At 40.7% G+C, this 18,761-nt stretch overlaps 1 protein-coding gene across 1 annotated transcript in view; it reads right to left on the minus strand.

Moving 5' to 3' along the window:
• LOC134221316 (potassium voltage-gated channel subfamily KQT member 1-like) overlaps nucleotides 1-18,761 on the minus strand; it is an 802,936-nt gene that overhangs the window by 630,981 nt on the left and 153,194 nt on the right. The window contains exon 3 of the mRNA XM_062700517.1: nucleotides 10,702-10,809. The gene's annotated coding sequence lies outside the window, so the exon portion shown is untranslated. The remainder of the gene's footprint in view (nucleotides 1-10,701; nucleotides 10,810-18,761) is intronic.

Raw genomic sequence — 18,761 nt, forward strand, 5'->3', positions numbered from 1 at the left:
AATACAACGTGCCCACACTAGGGTTGTTCGCATTTCAAAAATGTTCGTAAATTCCAACTCCCATATGTCTATTAGCATCATTCCCTGTGTCGCATCGGACCGAGTCAGACGCATTTAGTTTGGATCTCTTCACGCGAACTCGATAAAGTGCTTTTTCAAGTTTACTTTGCCAAATATACGGCACCGAAGTTTCGCAAGGTGAATTCCTGGCGACCAGAAGGAAGCGGGCTGTAATTGGTAAATTACCAACCGGTAATCATTACAGCGCCGTGAATATCAGCATTCGGACAGAGCATCATCCATCCCCGTACGACGACGTAGGCACCTACAAAGGCAGAAACAAAACGGCTAAGTACCTATTCGCTTTGTATTGTTTGCATGCGGTGGAGTTGGGTACACTTTTTTCTCGACAGAAAGAATCGGACAGTGCAGAAAGAATGGGCATTAGCCTGGTCCAAAAAATATTTTTTTTCTTAAATAAATTTATTTAAGTTTTTTTTTTATCTTTGATACATGGATGAAGTGAGTGGAGGCGAAACGCCTCCCAAAGACAATGTCGTTCGCACGCGATTTTACCAGGCTACATCACCTGGTCCCTGGGTTGTTTATTTCCGGCAGAAAGTGAAAAGTATTGATTTTTTAGGAATCAAACGTGACTTGACGCGTCGTTTTCCGAAAACTGATTTTCATCAGATCAATCGGAACAAACTACGTGTAACCGCACCTACATACCAGGATGCAAATGCTATCGCAAAAGACCAGAACTATAATGTGGAATATTTGGTTTATGTCCCGTCGCGGGAGGTCGAGATTGAAGGCGTAATTAACGCAGCGAGCCTGACTTGCAAGGATGTACTTGCAGGAAAAGGCCGTTTAAAAAATGCCCTGCAGTCTACCGTGTATATTCTGGACTGCAAGGAATTGCATTCAGCAGCTATGGTAGATGGTAAAAAAGTATATTCGAAGTCAGGTTCGCTACGGGTAACGTTTGCCGGTTCGATACTCCCAAAATATGTAGATATCGAAAATATGTTGTTTCCGGTGCGTCTTTTTGTACCCAGAGTTTTCAATTGTACCAACTGCAAACAGTTGGGGCACACTGCCGAGTTTTGCGACAACAAGCCCCGTTGTGGCAAATGTTTTGAAAAAGCATAGGGAGGAGTCCTGCCAACAACAAGTTACAAAGTGCGCTTATTGTGGCATGGACCCTCCCATGGTTCTAAGAATGCCCCGTGTACAAAAAGCGCACCCAAAAAGTTAAGCGCTCGTTAGTACAGCGCTCTAAGCAGTCGTATGCAGAAATGGTGAAGTCGCAAGACACATCCGCAACTGCCAACGCAACGGCTGCTATTTCAGCTGCCGTTCAAGTAAGTGATTTTATGATGTCATTTCCATAGACGAATCGGACTCTGACGTAGCCGATATGGATGATTCTGCGGAGGTACACGTACCCGAAAAGAGGAAGAAATCGTCTTCCCCGGGATTGCGCCGTAAGAAAACAAAAATCATCCCTAGAAGCTTGCCTAAATCTGATGGTAATGGGGATTATTTAAAATTCCGAAGCAACCTGTCTATACTGCTCCTTTTGACCCATGTTGCAGTAGGACATTCCGCCATTGCCTAAAACTGATGTTACAAAGAAACATCAGTCAAGGAATATCTCTGAGCAGAAAACTGCTACTCGCACTTCCAAGAAAAGAATCTCGTCCAAGCGAGGATTGATATCCTTTAAGGACCTTGTGGATCGTATTTTGAACTTATTCAATATTCCGAATTCATTGAGGCCAATCATTGACCTCTTTATTCCAACAGTTGAAAGTTATCTGAAGCAATTGACTGTTTCATGGCCCTTTCTTTCAGGACTTGTATCTTTCGATGGATAATACGGCCATACAAGATACAATCACTGTGCTGCAGTGGAACTGTCATAGTCTGAAACATAAATTGGACGTGTTTAAGTTTTTAATTCGCAACTCCGATTGCGATATATTTGCACTCTGTGAAACATGGCTTTCTTCTGAAGATGAAATCAACTTCCACGATTTTAACATTATTCGCCAAGATCGGAATGATCATTATGGTGGCGTTCTTTTGGGAATCAAAAAATGTCACACTTTCTACAGAATTCCCATTCCGACTGTTAATGGTTTAGAAATCGTCGCTTGCCAAGTAAATGTAAAGAAAAAAGACCTTTGCATAGCTTCAGTGTATATTCCCCCAAATGCCTCACTTAATCGTCGGCATCTTTGGAGCGCAGTCTCTCTTTTATCATCCCCAGTTTTAATACTGGGTGATATGAATGCACATGGTATTGCATGGGGCGAAACTTGAGACGATAGCAGAGCGCCTATTTTCTATGATTTGTGCGACGATTTCAACTTGAATATTTGAACACAGGCGAAGTAACTCGAATAGGACCTCAAGGTCAGGAAAGTCGAATAGATCTGTCTTTATGCTCTAATTCACTATCATTAGATTGCACGTGGAAGGTAATCCAAGATCCCCATGGTAGTGACCACATGCCGATAGTCACCACAATCAAAAGCGGCTATCAACGATCAGTGCCAGTTAATGTTCCTTTCGACCTCACGAAAAACATTGACTGGCAAAAATTTGCATCGGCGGTAAAAATTGGTATTGAATCAACTGATATTCTTCCTCCACTGGATGAGTATCGATTCCTTACCGAATTGATTCATAAACGCGCACTAGAAGCTCAGAAACGACGCGTTCCAAGTACATCTGTCATAAGAAGACCAGCCACTCCTGGATGGGATGATGAATGTACTAAGTTGTATTCCGAGAAATCTGATGCCTTCAAGGCTTTCCGTAAACACGGAAGGTCTGAGCTTTTCGAAAAGTATTTGAGGCTTGAAAGAAAGCTCAAAAATCTTCTCAAGGCCAAAAAACGTAGCTACTGGCGACGTTTTGTTGAGGGACTATCACGAGAAACCTCAATAACAACACTTTGGAAAACGGCCCGCAACATGCGGAACCGCATTTCCACCAACGAGAGTGAAGAATACTCCAATCGATGTATATTTAACTTCGCAAAAAGGTCTGCCCAGATTCCGTACCAGCAGAACCGCTATTTCGAGAATCAGTCACTGATCCCGGTTCTTTGGGTGGACCATTCTCAATGCTGGAACTTTCTATGTCTCTTCTTTCATCAAACAATTCTTCTCCGGGATGCGATAATATCAAATTCAATCTTCTTAAAACCTCCCAGATATCGCTAAAGACGATTACTTGACCTGTACAACTGTTTCATGGAGTACAACATTGTGCCCCAGAATGGCGACAGGTCAAAGTAATAGCTATTCAAAAGCCTGGGAAACCAGTGTCTGATCACAATTCATACCGACCGATTGCCATGCTATCGTGCATGAGGAAATTATTGGAGAAAATGATCCTTTCAAGAATTGACCATTGGGTCGAGCAAAATGCATTACTGTCAAACACTCAATTCGGTTTTCGAAAAGGTAAAGGAACAAATGACTGTCTAGCGTTGCTCTCTTCAGATATACAGCTGGCCTATGCGCACAAGGAGCAACTGGCTTCAGTTTTCTTGGATATTAAGGGCGCTTTTGATTCTGTTTCCATAGAAGTACTGTCGGAAAATTTGCACAGTAGTGGATTACCCGTTATTTTGAATAATTTCTTGTACAATTTGTTGTCAGTAAAACATATGAACTTTACTCTCGGCACTCTGACAACTTCCAGAAATACCTGTCATAAGACGAGTTTGAACAATCCCATTGAATTCCACCACTTAATTGTATCCTGACAGATACGTATTTCGACCTCAACAGTAAGGCCGTCTTCAGTGTCTTGTACTTGACTCGACTTAGTCGAGTCAAGTACAAGACACTGAAGACGGCCTTACTGTTGAGGTCGAAATACGTATCTGTCAGGATACAATTAAGTGGTGGAATTCAATGGGATTGTTCAAACTAGTCTTATGACAGGTGAAAACATTCCACTAAAAAGCTCAAAATAATTTTCTTTCCAGAAATAGCTACATGGGCCTTCCCCAAGGTTCATGTTTAAGTCCCTTGCTTTACAATTTCTATGTTAAAGATATTGACAATTGTTTGGAAGGACAATGCACGCTTAGACAACTTGCAGATGATGCCGTGATCTCCCTAAGAGGTTCATGTGCAAATGTCCTGCAAAGACCATTGCAAAATTCCCTAAATAACCTGACTGTTTGGGCCAGACATTTAGGGATCGAGTTCTCTCCGCAAAAAACTCAATTGGTAGTGTTTACTAAGAAGCGGTACCCAGCTCAACTGAAACTAAAGCTGTTGAAAGATGACATAAACCAATGTTTATCTTCTAAATACCTTGGGGTCTGGTTTGATTCCAAGTGTACCTGGAAAACCCATATTGATTATTTGTTAGAGAAATGCCGAAAAAGGATCCATTTTCTCCGTTCTATCTCTGGAACTTGGTGGGGCGCTCACCCGGAAGACCTCATCAAACTATATAAATCGACTATTCTCTCTGTTTTAGAGTATGGCTCTTTCTGCTTCCTCTCAGCAGCTGATTGCCACCTGATCAAATTGGAACGAATTCAATATCGTTGTTTGCGTATTGCCCTTGGCTGTATGCATTCAACGCATAACATGAGCCTGGAGGTGCTTGCTGAGTCACTCCTTTAAAGCACCGTTACTGGGAGCTCTCACTTAGAATACTGATCAAATGTGGAACAAGTAACACACTTGTATTAGAAAACTTCGATAATATGCTTGAACTGGCTCATCGTTCAAGATATCTGCGAGTCTATCTCAACTACATATCGTCAGATCTCTGTCTTCCATGTTATAATCCACCTCGAGTTTACTTCGTCAACGACAGTTCCTCAATTGAATACGATCTGTCCATGAAACACGCTATTCAAGGAATACCAGATCATCTTCGACAAATATCTATCCCTTCCATTTTTTCTGAAAAATATGAACATGTCAATTGCAATAACAGATATTTCACTGATGGTTCTCGCATTAACGGATCCACTGGCTTCGGTGTTTTCAACGTAAGTTCAACCACCTTCCGAAAACTTCAGGAACCGTGTTCGGTTTATGTTGCTGAGCTGGCAGCAATTAATTTCGCTTTGGGGATAGTTTCCAATCAGCCCGTAGACCATTATTTCATCTTCTCGGATAGTCTTAGTTCTATCGAGGCACTCCGGTCGATGAAACCTGTTAAGCACGCATCTTACTTTCTTACAACTATAAGAGAGCAGATGCGTGATTTGGTCGAAAGATCATTCAAGATTACCTTTGTATGGGTCCCATCCCATTGCCTAATCTATGGCAATGAGGAGGCGGACTCGCTAGCAAAGGTGGGCGCACAGGAAGGTGAAGTTTATGATAGACAAATCTCGAATAACGAGTTTTTCCCATTAGTCCGTCAGAGTACTCTTCAAAATTGGCAAATGATTTGGTCACACAATGAACTTGGACGGTGACTATTTTCCATAGTTCCTAAAGTTTCTGCGCGAGCGTGGTTCAGAGGTGAGGACTTAAGTCGAGGCTTCATTCGCACGATGTCGAGGCTTATGTCCAATCACTATTCACTAAACACACATCTCTACAGAATAAACCTGGTCGAGAGCAACCTATGTAGGTGCGGAGCCGGTTACGATGACATCGATCACGTAGTTTGGTATTGCTCGGAAAATGACGCCAGAGAGAGCAACTATTGGATACCCTTGTGGCCCGAGGTAAACAACCCTTCCGGGATATAAGAGGTGTTTTGGGAGATCGCGATGTGATATATATGCAGGCCATCTATGCCTTCCTTTGCTTGGCTGACATCAAAGTTTAATGCCTATATTCTTCTCTTTCTCAGTTCTTTTTCTTGTCCGATTCTGTTTCTCTGTATCATGTACCCCGAAGCTCTGGCCATCCGGAAGATGCTCCCTGACAGAACCAAAATCGAGCACGACGCCACGCAAAATCGTTTTCAACGTTCAACGTCAAACGCCCGGATGAGCAGTTGAAACCCAAAACCCTACCCTGTCCGTCCTGTATTAAGTTTTTTAACCTTGAGTCGCCACGAGTATTATGGTCTATGTCCCCTCCCAACTAACTGTTAAGATAAGATGATATACCATGTAAAAATATCATACTTGAGAATTGCGGCTCCGCAAAGTGTCACACACGACTGAGCCTACCAAATAAATGAACTGGTAAAAAAAAAAAAAATGTCTATTAGCATCATTTTGATAATATAGGAATCCTGGCTAAATTTCAGGCAATTCGGTGGCCATTTAGGGGTGGCGCGAAGTCATTTTATGTTTATATGGAAATTTGTATGGGAAAAACTAAACATTTATTCAAATCCCCCTACAACTGTCAAATCGTGATGAAATCTAATAAACATCCCCAATCTCCATTTTTGGAATCAATTTGAGCTCAATCAGTGGGTAACTCATTAATTTTGATTTATATTTCCACTGCTACGTTGAGGCTAATTACACCATTTTAGCCATTTATCTCATATTCACACTGTCAATAGAACCGTTCAATCCACTTACAACTAATGTGTTACACGGTGGTCAGATTTATAAAGATTCCAAAAAGGGAGGTTGGGAATGTTTATTTTAATTCATCACGATTTGACAGTAGCAGGAAGACTTGAATAAATTTTAAGTTTTTCCCATACAAATTTCCATATAAACATAAATTGATTTCGCGCCACCCCTAAATGGCCACCGAATTGCCTGAAATTTTGCCAGGACTATATTATCAAAATGATGACTGCCGATAACCACACCAGCAGAGAAATTCGGAGACGCATCATGGCAGGAAATCGTACGTACTTTGAACTCCGTAAAACGCTTCGATCGAATAGTGTTCGCCGCCGTACCAAACTGACTATCTACAAAACGCTTATCCCAAGTAACCAAAAGTTCCTTTAAGAGTACGTTTTTCGCTTAATCAGCTTCACAGAGCTGCTTAAGCGAAAAACGTACTCTTAAAGGAACTTTTGGTTACTTGGGATTAAACCGGTAGTTATCTACGGGCACGAGGCATGGAAGATGCTCGTGGAGGACCAACGCGCACTAGGAGTTTTCGAAAGGAAAGTGCTGCGTACCATCTATGGGGTGCAGATGGCGGACGGTACGTAGAGGAGGCGAATGAACCACGTTTTGCATCACCTGTTGGGAGAACCATCCATCGTTTACACCGCAAAAATAGGTAGATGGCGATGGGCCGGGCACGTAGCCAGAATGTCGAACAGTAATCCGGTGAAATGGTTCTCGACAACGATCCGATGTGCGAGGTGCACATCGGGCAAGGTGGACCGATCAGGTGGAGGACGATTTGCGGACCCTCCGCAAACTGCGTATTGCACAGGCCACTCCGACCTTAGTCTGGTAATAAATAAATAAACGCTCCAGGAATTTCTTCCGGAAGTTCCTCCAGGAATTGTGCCGGAAGTTCCTCCAGAAATTTCTCCGGAAATTCCGATTTTTTAGAATCATTTATTGTTCTCCAGGAATTCATTCGGAAGTTGTTTCATGAATTCCTCCAGGAATTCCGCCGGAAGATCCTCCAGGAGTTCCTCCAGAAGTTCCTACAGGAATTCCTCCGGAAGCTCATCCGGAAGTTTCTCCATGAACTCATTCGGAAGTTCCTCCAGAAATTCCTTCTGAAGTAAGTCCAGAAATTCCTTCTGAAGTTCCTCCAGAAATTCCTTCTGAAGTTCCTCCAGAAATTCCTTCGGAAGTAGTCCTGGACGAAATCTTGGAGAAACTTCCGGAGGAACTTCCGGAGAAATTCATGGAGGAACTTCCGGAGAAGCTTCCGGAGGAATTCCTGGAAGATCTTCCGGAGCGATTCCTGTAGGAACTTCTGGAGGTACTCCTGGAGTATCTTCCGGCGGAATTCCTGGAGTACCTTCCGACGGAATTTCTGGAGGAACTTCCGAAAGAATTCCTGGAGAACAATAAATAATTCTAAAAATCGGAATTTCCGGAGAAATTCATGTAGGAACTTCTGGTGGGATTCCCGGAGGAACTTCTGGTGGAATTCCCGGAGGAATTCCTGGAGGAACTCCTGGAAAAAAAATCGGAGGAATTCCTGAAAAACAAAATTTCGGCGGAGTTCCTGGAAATCAAAAATTCGGAGGAATTCGTAGAGGAGCTTTAATAGAACAGCATGTAGGAACTCCCGGAATTGTTCCTAAAGGAACTTTCTGAGGAATTCTTGGAAAAAATTTCAGAGGAATGCCCGGAGGAGCTTCCGAAAGAACTCCTGGAGATGATTCTAAAAAAAATCCGCCGCTCTACGATGAAATTTTTGAATTGACCATTTTTACCGATGTTCCGAATCTTTCAGGGGACACCCCGGTGGCCACAATGGTCCATCCGTTGATGTCGTCGATAGTCGGAAATTTCGTGGGGAAGCAACAGAACCATCAGTGCAAGCATTATGTTACTAGGGAAATGACGTTTGCTAAAAGTATTGTTCGTTGTTGTTTTGGTTGGAACAACTGTTCATCAGACGGTTGTAGAGACTGAATTGGTCAGACTAACTTGGGGGCAGAGTCAAAGTTGTACAACATGTCGGAGCGTGTGTGGGGCCCCTAATGGTTTGTTCAGCCAAATGACAATTTTAGCCAAACACTTTTCGGCCTTGTGGTATTCGACCAAACGGCCCTTCCCGTTGTTTGGCCGATAGTCGTTCGATGGAATACACTTGGCCAAATAACACGTCAAACCTAATGTCATCTTAAGAATTCCATTAGACGGAATAGAACGCACCGGAACTAAGGCCTACCGAAAAATACTGGTAAAATTATAAAGCAGGCCCTACGGAAGCATCCCAAGACGGTCAAATCTGAGAAAGACATGAAGGAAATGTGGGTTTCCGTACAGAAGAAACTGCAACCAGATGTTTTACAGAACCTAATGAGTGGAATTAAACGTAAGGTGCGATTGTACATTTATGGTATTGAAGTTGAATTACTAAAAGATATTTTGTTGTCTAAAAAAATGTAAAGGATTGGTCAACTAGGTACTTTTCTTCAGCCCTTTGTTCGTGATGCAATTTGATGTGGGACACCCATTAACAAGCCTTAGTTTCAAGGCCACCTTCTTCCACTTCTTTGCCACAAATTGAGCAATGCGATCATACTCACACTGGTCTCGAATACCATTCAAAATTTTAGCGAATTCGACTTACTACTTTTTTACAAGGATAAACCAACCATTGGAACATCGATTCGATCTATGATTCAATGAGTGTTGAAGACAATGTTTACAAGTTGAAATTATTGAAATCGTCGATCTTCGTTCTCAAATCTACTTTAATGCATGCAAAAGTGCGAAGGCTGGTAACATACAAAGCAAACGACAGCATGCGAAATTGAATTCGACAAAGATTGCCATCAAATGCATCATTTCTCGCTTTACAACACACTTTTCTTTATTTGATCACATCACAGCAAACCTCTTCCAATGAACACCTTTGCATGTACAATCCTCCAAATGCCCTCGCATAAATCATCAGCAACCCAAAACGACCCTCAGCCGGAATCGTTGAAATGATCCTCCTTCGCATCAATTGTCCCTGAAATTGAAATCCACTTTATCTCAATCTGTCCTCGGCTGCCGCAAAGCAATTTTGAAGCCCACCCGCCGAGCGTTGCGGCAGCCATCTGCAAATCCTTGTCGCACGTCGTCGTTGTCGTAAAAAAAGAAGATGTATCTTGTCAGGCATGGGAAAATCGTAGACGTGGATTCTATTTTTACAGCCCTTGAAGAATTTTACTTCAATGTTTACATCTTGTATTGAGCATTGAATGTGTTTCTGTGCCGAAATAAAGGTTTTAAAACATCCGATCCAATCCATAAGCTTAACCATATCAGTGGTTGTCAATTTCAATATCTGATATTGTTTATGACAACTGTTTGATAGAACCCGGAAGGAAAAACCTTCCACAAATCTCAATTTATTATTTTCGTTTATATCTAGTTGAGCCCCATGAAGCAATCCTTTATCATGAAGGTGGAGAAAGCTGAAGGCAATGAAGATTGAAGGGACACAGAACAAGAAGTGGCTGCTGATCGACGGTACTGTGGAATGGAGATAGAGGCTCCCGAAGCAAGCCACTTGGTCAGAATAGCTATTTCACAGGGCAAGTCAAATGACAAGATACCTAACATCAATATTCACTTTTTATTCAGCGAACAAAGAACTTTTTTTTTAAATGTATAAAATTTGATTCATGAAAATGGAATCAAATGAAGACGAAATGGTGTCGGTTTTCTATGTTTTTATTACCGCATCAAAACCCAGAGCCGTTAATTCAACAGATTTGGGAATTCTGATCAGCTGATCGAAACAGGCTCATAAAATAACTTATAGTGGATAACATCGCTTGAGGTACCCACTTTTAGCCTGCAGGCTTCTTTTGTGTTAGGCGAAACTTCGCTAAAAAATGAAGCCGACCTCATAAACTAAAGTGAGATTACTTTTTGAAAAGGCGACCGGCTGATCTGCTATCAATATTCAAAAGTAAGATTTACCTCAATCAAACGAAACAAAGAGTTCTATAAATAGCTTAACAAATGAAATCAGAAAGACTCAACCTTAACGAAAAGCTCAATAAATCAGTTCGCGAAGTGGGAAACTCTGCATAATCCTCCACAACATCCCCATGTAGAAAATCTTTCCGTGAACTCACCTTTATCTTCCGCCCGTATCTTCGTTCCGGGACGGACAGCCAGCGACCGATTCGTTGAAACACGATGCGGATTCCGAAATGCCGCCCTCCAATCTCTGCCGGTGCGACCTGTAACGAGCAGGGGACAGAAAAGAAACGCAAAATGAAAGGATTTCCTGCCGGCGAGCAATCCCGGTAATGAATATTTATTATTCAAACAAAACAAATTACATCCCTCTGGTTTCGATGTGCGAAGAGAAGGCTTGTTGAGTGAAAGGTTGTTTTTCCGAAATCCGACCGGGGCGGTGCGAGGAGAACTCGACAATTTCCGCTGCGAGTACGGATATTCACTCTTTTTCGGAAAATAATCACAAACAGATTAAGGCAAAGTTCGAGGAAATCAAAGATTAGATTTTCCTTCCCACACCCGGGAAGTTCTGCTATGTTTTCGGAAGTATTAGCGGAGTTGATTAAAAATGCATCTTGGGAGTTAAATTTGAGAAAGCGAGTAATTGGATGATTGCTTTTACCACAACGAGAAGGGATACAAGTAGAAGTGTTTTTTTTTTGTGAGAAACCTTTTTCTTCTGAGCGAAAATTGGCTCAGAAGTAGATCCCATTGGGATTCAGAGTAGAAGTTCGAAATAAGAAGTTCAAATTACTAAATTTAAAAATTGTGCTTAAAGTTTGTTTTGTGGAATGATTTCACATTCTGACAAGGAAGGACATTCCATTAAATTCCATCACTTTCCGGTCTCGCACAATCTAAATGCAATAGATTCTAGCGGCATTTGTTAAAGAAAGAAGCTACCACATTACTCTGAAACGACTCAAAATTTCTACATACAACCATTGAAATTTGTTTTAAACCATAAATGGAAGTCCATTTGAAACCACCTTAACCCGGGCATAATTGGGTCGAACCTCTCGGTTTCGTGCAACAGCAGCACAATTCCATTCTTTCCGGTGGGTCTACCTCAATAATCCTCAATTGTAAATTCAGCGGATGGTGAAAAGACGGAAAACACACGTGCGTGAAGCGGAAAAATTTGAATGGAATTGAAAAGTTTGAAAAGCCATTTTGCAGATTTTACGCATCGCAAACTGCCTGTCTGAATGTCTGTCTATTTGCTTGCGAGTGGAAAATCTGTTCCGCAATTCAACCTACGTTATTTGTGTATACTCGAGTTCAGAATGATGAAACAAGGTAGGGATTATCTGTTCAACATCAATTATTCGGCATGGAGATAACATCACTTTGCTTTTCCGGAGACGAATTTTGAGAGGGAAAACAATCATTTCATATTTTAGACAGAATCGTGCATTGTTTATTTTACAGAAAATGATATATGACTGGGGATGATAGCTTCATAGGAGAGTTGATTAAAGAGTTGTTGCGATGATTAACAACGGCAATAGCGAAATTGCCTCCAAAATATCACTAACTACAAATGTCCTTCTTCTATGAGCTATGCATTTTGGCCTCGAGTTTTAACGACTGGGTTGATCTAGATATTTTATTACAAACCAACAATAATAACATTATTACGATTTAAACATCATTGATAACTTCGGGTCTGCGAAAAAAAAATTCTTTTTATTTCAGTCTATTTTTGATTCACAATTATTTTTGAACAGCAAGTGGTTAGACAATGTTGGCTTTTTAACATTGTTGTTTTGGTACACCCGGTGTCAGGCCATTCGGCCGAATACTGTTTTGCCGAAAAGTTAAAATATGTTACCTCAGATTAGGAGTACTGAAGAGTGTGATATGAGAAGTGAATATTGATAAGTGAGAAGTGCGAAATGAAAAGAGAAAAGGGAAAAGTAAAGAATGGAAAATGAACTGAGAACTGAAAACTGAGATCTGATAACTGAAAACTGGAAACTGAGAACTGAAAGTAAGGACTAAGAACTGAAACGAAGAACTGAGAACTAGGCTTGAGCTTGAGCTTGATTGACTGCTCGTAGTTGCTACTCCATTATGACCAGATCAGCTGTTATTGCATAGGAAACAAACAGATGTTTGCTTGGGACTAGCTCACACCTTCAATGTACAAGTACTGGTAATCTCATTTGTTAGGTCATACTGGCGCCTGCCACGTCAGAATGCAAGTCAAAGGGGGAGGAAATGATGATGCAATAACTCGCCCACTGCAAACCGAATATACTTCTGCACTTGCCACGAGTTCATGCGGAATTTGTTGGAATTTTTGGGTTACTGTTAGAATATTAAAGTTGAAGGTAAAGGAATTGAGATGGAAACGGTATGGAAGTCCATTTGCAGTTCTAGCGATTGCTAGAACATGAGAAATATAGAGAAAGAAACAAAGTAGGAGAATGGAACGGACCTGGGATTGAACCCACGACCTCCTGCGTATGAGGCAGGAGCAGTAGCCATATGACTACCAAGCCCGCTTTTTACAAAAATGGGAACTGAGAACTAGGAACTAAAAACTGAGAACTGGAACTGAGAACGGAGAACTGAGAAATGAGAAATAAGAAGTAGAGCTGTGTGCCTCCGCCGACATTTTGGCCTTAGCGCGCCGCCGATTAAAATATCTGGTAGGGTAAAACGACCTATTATGGAGGGGTTAAGCACCGCGTCGAAACAAAATTGATTTCAAAAATTCTTTAAAAATGAACTGAATCTTTTTTCCATTGAAGTAGTCGAATAGGATGCTCGTTAACTATAGTTTCCTAAATATGACGTCAATTGTGTTAACCTTATGTTGTTTTGTTTTTATCACAATAAAAACAAACTACCGCAATAATAGGACGCAGTTGTCTATCGTTGCGATATTTTTTGAAGGTCAGTCCTATCGTTGCGGTATTGCTTGTATTTCTTATGGAGAGCGATACCACAACAATAGGACCTTAGCACTATCACAATATAAGGCTCAAAGGAAGCAACTTTTTAATGAAAAATGTTGATTTTTCATCATTTTGAACAGAATTAAAAAAAAAAGGATTTCTAGTGGTCGATTCGAAGAGTTTTAGCGGATCCAAAATTGTTTGTGATGCTAGTATATCCAGGATGGACTATTTAAACACTGTCGCAACATTAGGACATACCACAACGGTAGGATGTTTTACCCTAGTCTTATTTTTTACGCTGATTCAAATTTGAAGAAGTCCGCAGAATTTTCCGTGTAAACTCCGAGGATTCAGTGGAATTTACGTAGATTTTTACAATTGATCCCTAGAACATTACGTTAGAACTAAAGATTTTTTTGTGGCGATGAAAATGATTTTTTTAAATTCCTTAACTTCTTGCAAACTTCTTAAAAACAATTTTCCGTCGAAATTTCTAATCTCTCCGTGAAAACTAAGGAAAACTTTGAGTGAAAATTTCGAAAGATTTCTCGTTGAAATTCAAACAAATGTGTTGTTGAAGTAAAATGTTTGAACAGAGAAGTCGTTTGGCAGAAGGCCATTTTGCAGAAGGCCACAACCCAGCAAACATTGGTCACCTCCAATGCGTTTCTATGACCACAAATAGTCCATTAGAGCACCTCCACGGGACTCCTCATCGCTATTCTTATTATAGCGCTCCCTTCCGAGTGCTATTTTAGGATAGCGCCCCGTCTTCCCACCGGTGGTTTCTGTTTTAGGTATAGCGACTTTGTAAACATATTGAGTTCTCACCGCGCGTTGCTAAAAGTAGTCTTTTTTTTTCTTCAATGGCTCTACATTCCAACTGGAACTTGGCTAGCTGCTCAACTTAATATTCTATTAGCATTTTTTCAGTTATTAATTGAAAACTTATATGTGCCCGCCATTTCATGAGTATGTATTTTGTGTCACAACTATGCCCAAGGAGCCCACTCGAAAACATCCTTGACCGAATCGGGAATAGAACTCGCCATCTCCGGAAGGCAATTCTACGTTTTTGCTCGCAGGGGTAGCTGGAGATTCGTCGTAGTAAGTTTTTCCTTCCTCCTGGAAGTAAATTTTCCTTCCTCCTGGAAGTCGAAAAAAAACTCCTGAAATTCCCACCAGTTTTCCTACAGGAAACTCTTGACAAAATCCTGCAGGAATGCTTCCACAGTTTTTTTTTCTCCGAAGGATGTCGCAGAGAAAAAAAATGTAACAACATCCGAAAGAATCTTAATAATTCTCTTGAAAAAGTTAGCTTTCCAATTGAAACCACCAAAGATATTATTGGGCAATTCCAATAAAAAAAATCCCGGAAGATTCTGGAATAAATCCTAAAACTATTCTGAGAGAACTGCTGAAGATTCTTAAAAAAACACAAAGATTTTTGGGGAACTCCCGGAGAAAACTGTCAGAGATCCTACATGAATTTCTAAAACAAGAAATGTTTAAATGAACGACAGAAAAGAGAAACTTGAAGAACATACTGAATAATTACTGAAGGAACATTCTGAGGGATTCCTGGAAGACCTGCAAAACAAAAACAGTAGAATTTTCTTTTGCGAAAAATCCATGAATATTTCGGGCTATAGCGGGCACCGGTGCGCATCGCTCCTCATTATAGTTGATCAATTAGAACTACAATTACTGCTTCGCGAAGTTAAACTGGGACACTAGATAAAAACAAATTTTCCTTGCTATTTAATTTCATCGAAATTGTTCATAAAAAGAAAAACAGATTTTCTGCATTTTTTTATCAATAACAAAGTGACGTTTCACAATATAGCAACCCAATATGGGGCGCTAAATTTGGAAACCCACGGCTAATTTTGAGTTGCGTTCTTATTTTACATTCCCGTTTAGATACCTCCGGTGTAAAAGTGGGTCCCTATAAAGGGCCCGGAAATAGCGATAGGGCCCCAGATGGGGACTCCCGTGGAGGTGCTCTTATAGCTTATATAGCTAAAATCGTTTGTTGGTAAGGCTTAAAGTTGTTTGGTCTAATATGTCATTTGACCAACCAAAGCATTCGGCTAAAGCCTATCTAGTCTGAAATTATGTTGCCGAAAATGTCAATTGGTCGATCAGTTGACAAAAAAACAGCTGGGCGAATTTCTCAATTGGCCGAAATGGTCGTGTGGCAGAAAGGGTCATTTGGTCGAAACGGGCATTCGGCCGAAATCTCGTTCGGCTGAATTGGTCATTTCTCCAAAAAAATCCGTGCAGGCTGAATAATAGCTGAACTTCTACAGATTTTCTAATGAAATACTAAGAATTATGCGTAAGAATTGAAAGAAACTCCGTTTTCTTTCTATGGTTGAAATACCGTACAAAAAAAAATTAAAAAACAAAGGTGAAGTTCTGAACAATTACAATTAAAATTTCGTAAGATTCTTCATGGAAATTCGGAACTACTTTCCATAGATATTTTGAAAAACCCTGTGCAAATTTTCCAAAGAATTTCTTTGACAATTTCTTTAACAATTTCCCGTTGAAATCCATTTTTTGTTTTGTTGTCCACATTTTAGAAAAACTCCCTCCTTGAAAATTTTTCTGTGGAAATTTCGGAGAGTACTGAACAGAAACTTTCCGTGGATTTTCCCAACGTTTTCATCTAGAAACTTGGAATAATTATTCGTGAAAATTCTGAAGAATTTTTCATGTAAATTCAGAAGAATTTCCCACAGAAAAACCAAACAATGTTTTCTGGAAATTCTAAAGTGCTTTCTTGGAAACTTCCAATTCCAAAGAATTCTCGCAACTTCAAAGTATATAATTTTAAAATGAATATATATTTTACAGAAGTTCATCAATTTTTTCCAACGAAATCCAAAACATTCGAAAACATCCTGGCAAGGGCGTTCTTACGTTTGTTTCTTGAAGATTTTATCTGCTTTTTTTAGTTTCTATTGAGTACTCTTCGACATTTACACAGATTTTTTTCCAGATTTCCAGGGGACATTGTTCAAAATGTGAACAACAACAAAAAAATGAGAAGTGAGAACTGGGAAGTGGGATGTGTAATAAGAAAACTGAAGCCCTTGACCAGTTCATCTCTTTTTTCATCTTCCTTCTGCTTTCTTTCACCTTCCTTCTTTCTCAATCTTCTTTCTTCCTTCTTCCAGTCTCCATCTTTATTCTTACTTTTCCCTTCCTCTTTCTTCTTCCTTCTTCATTCTTCCTTTCTTCTTCTTTCTTCTATTTACCTGCTTATTCTTTTATAGTGGTGAGCCAGCCTAGGGCTACAAGCCTCTTTAATAAAGAAAAAAGTCTAACTTCTTCCTACTTTTCTCTTCATTCTTCTTCTTCTTCTTTAGTTCTTGCTTCTTCCTTGTTCCTTCTTCTTTCTTCCTTCTTCCTTCTTCCTTTCTCTTCTTCCATCTTGTCTCTTCCTTCTTCCTTCTTCTTTCTGCTTTCTGCGTTTTTCCTTCTATGTTCTTCTTTCTCCCTTCTTCTTATTTCCTTCTTCTTTCTTACTTCTTCCTTCTCTCTAATTCCTTCTTCTTTCTTTATTCTTCATAATTCCTTCTTCCCTCTCTCTTGTTCCTTATTCCTTCTTGCTTTTTCCTAACAAATATTGAAAGAGACAACGAACGGTTCGAATTAGTAGCCGTTTTGAAATCGGTCACATTTCACATTTCGCCCAATCAGGACAAAAATGTACGCGACGATACCTACATATTGAAGACGTGACTGGTTAGTGACAATTCAATTTTTGTAATCGGCTCTCTCTTTCAGGAGTTTCTACAAAAATTCTTCCGGAAATATAATGTCAATAAGTGATTAGCGATGAGCAAATATAATGAAGACAGAGAATAAAGTAATTTAAAGAGAAACTCCAGGAACAGCTCCAGATAAATTTAAAGAAAAAAATATAAAGAATTTCAAGAATTTGTGAAGGTTTTCCAGAAATTCTGAGGATTGCTCAACCAAAATAGCATCCCTAAAGGATGTCGGCATTTCTCGATCATACACAGCAAATAATGACAGTTTTTGCTCTGGACACCTCGGGATACGGGTATCAGTGGTTTTTGTGACCATAAATACGCTAAAAGTGTCCCGCCGGATAGTGTCCGGCACTAATTGCTAATTAACAATCAATTTCGGTTGATATCGGTGCGTTATATTAGTGAAAAAGTGGTGAAAAGTGATCCCACCGCGTGGTTAAAATAAGCCGCCATCGTATTGTTTACGCCCCACTCGTGTGTTTGGTTTCTCCGTTTTCTGCTGCTGTCGGTCGGGTGACCCGAGCAGGAAATAATATCGAAGTAGAAAAAAAAATTTGGCGAAAAGTTTTGGGAAAATTTGAGAAGTCCCCAATCGGAATCCGGGGAGTTATACAGTGTCTTCCGAAAGTGTGTGAACACAGTGGTTCACAAAATTATGCGTACGCTTACGAAATAACGTCGAAGGAACGAAGAAGGTAAGATCGTCCTTTTTTATCTTTCTTCCGTTCATTTGTCGTAGGTAACGGGTGACCGTTGCCAATCTTGGGAATACCGACGTAAGCGACATTACGGCCGCTAGTAGCGGCGACGCGGGAGGATCAGCAAAACAAAGACTTCCGATATTTGAGGACCCGACGAACAAGTTCGGTGAATTAACGTACCTGCAGCTGATCGGTAAAGGCGAAACCTCACTCCCAAAGAACCCGTTTATTATTTCAAAGTCCGTAGAGGCATGTGCTGGACCGATCGAGAACGCGAAAACTGAAGCGCAAGGAACTAAATACTCCCTGAGTGCCCGTGACCCGGCCCGGTGCAAAAGTTACTTAAACTGACAAAGCTCATCGACGGAACCGAGGTAGAAGTGGTATCGCACCCAAACTTGAACGTTAGCCGTTGTGTCATCTCGTGCTACGAATTGATTGATATGGAGGAAAAGGACATCCTGGTGGAGCTGATAAATGACAAAGTCGTCCGTGTTCAGCGGATCACCAAAAACCAGAACGGCCAGAAAGTTAATACTCCCGCCCTGATACTTACATTTGCCAAAACTACGTACCCGGAGCATCAAAGTCGGCCTTCTACGTGTTGCCACTTGCCCGTACTTTCCAAACCCGATGCTCTGCTACGGATGTTTCAGTTACGGCCATACTCGCCTACGATGCCCCTACGAACGACGCTGCTTCAACTGCTCCGACGAGTATCACGGAGAAGAATGTAACAAGGCATTATCTTGCCTGAATTGCAAAGGTGACCACC

Source organism: Armigeres subalbatus, chromosome 3 (assembly GCF_024139115.2).
Source record: "Armigeres subalbatus isolate Guangzhou_Male chromosome 3, GZ_Asu_2, whole genome shotgun sequence".
NCBI lineage: Eukaryota > Metazoa > Arthropoda > Insecta > Diptera > Culicidae > Armigeres > Armigeres subalbatus.